Genomic DNA, 2,811 nt, shown 5'->3' with positions numbered 1-2,811 from the left:
ACAGCATATGAAAGAAATAATACAAGACTGTTATGTTATTTTATTGTATTGGTCTAACTGGATACAATGCCAATGACAAACATCTTTTTGGTATACTACCTCTATTATAAACATTTAATATTGATTCCATAAATGCATGTTTGGCAAGGTTACAATGTTTAGTACTTAACATGCTGTCATAATGGGGTTTGCGGGCAGACCAAAGTGCAGACGAGCTGGGCAGCAACATGTTGTAAAAGGTTTTTAGCTTTATTTCCAGAGGTTATCAAAGAAACCAAACAAGGCGCTGCAGATACAAACAAAGTCCAGATCCAAAAACTTACAAGATCGGTTCTGCAGGAACAGGGAAAAACTCAGCACAAATACGTGGGTTGAGAACAGGGTATGACAAACACAAGGAACCAGCAACAAACAATGACACAAAACCAACTAATATACTGAGGGATAACAAAGGGCAGGTAATCAGAGAAAACAGGGAACAGGTGTGACAAGGAGGCAGGGAAGCAGAAGGAACAGGTGAAACAAATACAAAGGATGAGGATGGGCAAAGTAACTAATAAACAATAAACAGAAACACAGACCAAGCAAACCTATAGACAAAGATAAATAATCAAATAGGGAATAAGAAAACTAGAATAATCATGACTAAAGTAAACAGAGAAACTAGAGGGAACATAGGAACAACAATAACAACCTAAGAACAAACAAAGAACCTATAAAGAAAACCTGAATACAAAAGTAAACAAACCTAACAACACTGACTGAATTAACTGGAAAGGAAACAGAAAATAAACTAGTAAACAAGAAGAGTGCAAAGGAACAAATAATATAACACAATAGAACACAAAGATACTAAAGAAAAATAAAACTAGAGAATCCAGGGAAGACCAAGAACTATAATAATTACAATAATAATAATAATAATGATAAACCATACAAAGTAATAAGAAAACAACCATAAAAGAACTTAAGAAGTAAACACTAGGAGGCGGAAGAGGGAGAAAAGAAAACATGATACAAAAACCAAAATAGAAAAATCTAAGCAAAAGCTCAACAAACACAAAGCCACAAACAGAGTCCAAAAATGTCACTCTGTGACACATGCAATTAATACCATTCAGTTTTTTGGTTCTGATAGCCCTTTAATTAATAGTAATTGTTATCAATGCGTTTCTTTTTATATAAAGATGGGCCCATTCGCTGCAGCCAAATGTCCAACAATACTGTCCATTGATCACATCTGAAGATTTGACCATGCCAATAAATGCAACATGTAATGTAATGCCATTTGTTTTTCGAGCTGGATAATGCAATAAATAAAAGTAACTAGACTAACGCAACTTCAGTGCTAACCTAAATTGTGTTAGTGAACTACTCGGCTGATCCGTCAGAGACTACAACTAGCTGTATTATAGTTTTTTGGTGATTAATGAAAATGTTTTACTTTGCAAATTAGACCGCTTAGCACGAGCAGGGATAAGAGACTTATGACAATAATCACAGTCGAAGACTGGCGAAGCTTGACGCTGTCCAAGATGTGACCATAAACTTTAACCTTGTAAAGGACTAGCTAGCAAGCTTAGGTAGCCTGCTAACTTGGCTTTGAGCCACTACAGTCACTAAAAAAAAAAAAGTTCTTAAACAATAAATGTTATTATTCTTGACAAATCTTACAAAACAAGACCACAAAAGCCTTATTTAATAACGTTTCTTCCGAATTTGCACTGCGCTCACCTCAACTGAATTGGGTAGCCATCTTGATTTTTCAAATTCGTGGCACAGACCAAAAGACCGTCAACGTCATCTTGATTAACTCAAAAGCTTTGCTACAACTGCACTATTAAAGTTTATCGTTCTCAAAGCCCAGATGTTTTAAGTATGGCAGACTAAAAACGGTTCTGAGTGTGATGTCTATAAATATTATAAGTTGGTATAGATGTTGGGGTTTACAGTGTATGACTGTAGTATCGATCTTCTTCCTGGTGCCCAGTTATCCCCTGGACGGATGTCAAGCCACGGAGCGCAAGGAGTGCTGTTTGCTGGAACTTGTGAAAAGCTGTCAGAGTATTGACTTGCCTAGTGTGGTTCTCCACCCGTGAGATATTGTTCTGGTTTGTACTTCGTGAAACTCCCTTCGTGGTTTGCCTCCCACCGACTTCGATAAATACTTAACTGTATTTACTGCAGTCTTATGACTCCTGTGGATCTTCTGGATGGATTTTCAGAACCGCTGCTTCAGCCTCTAAGTCCTGCCTGTCAACCCTCCAACACCACTCACCTGCTGGAGGAGTTTCACTCTTGCAGCACACCAGCCTGCAAGCCTCAGCCTCCATGGTTTGCTCACCTCTCCTTGAACATAATTAATCCACAAGATGTAAGCCTTCAAACTTACTCTTCACTTTCCAAATTATCTGCTGTCACACTTCCGGATCAAACATCATTTATATTATTAAATTAACAATGTAAATCTTTAATTCAGTCTCCGTGTTTTGTGCCGGCTCAAGAGTCTCCTGATTCTCATTATGACACTTCCCATATCCTCCCCAATAAACAGCTTCAACCATCCTTTTAACTCATGGTTTGATTCCCACTCCTTTCTGCATAAAGGGAAAAATAACTCTATCACAGGGGTGCCCAAGTCGGTCCCTTGAAAGAAACTATCCTGCAATTTTTAGATGCATCCCTTCTCCAACACACCTGAATCAAATGAATGGCTTGTTACCAGGCCTTTCCAAAGTTGGAGGACACGCTGATCAGATATTTGATTCAGGTGTGTTGGAGCAGGGAGGCATCAGCTGTCAAGGACTAGCC

This window comes from Girardinichthys multiradiatus, chromosome X, assembly GCF_021462225.1.
Source record: "Girardinichthys multiradiatus isolate DD_20200921_A chromosome X, DD_fGirMul_XY1, whole genome shotgun sequence".
Classification (NCBI taxonomy): Eukaryota; Metazoa; Chordata; class Actinopteri; order Cyprinodontiformes; family Goodeidae; genus Girardinichthys; species Girardinichthys multiradiatus.
The sequence above is the reverse complement of the archived record's forward strand: the minus strand, read 5'-3'. Positions refer to the sequence as shown.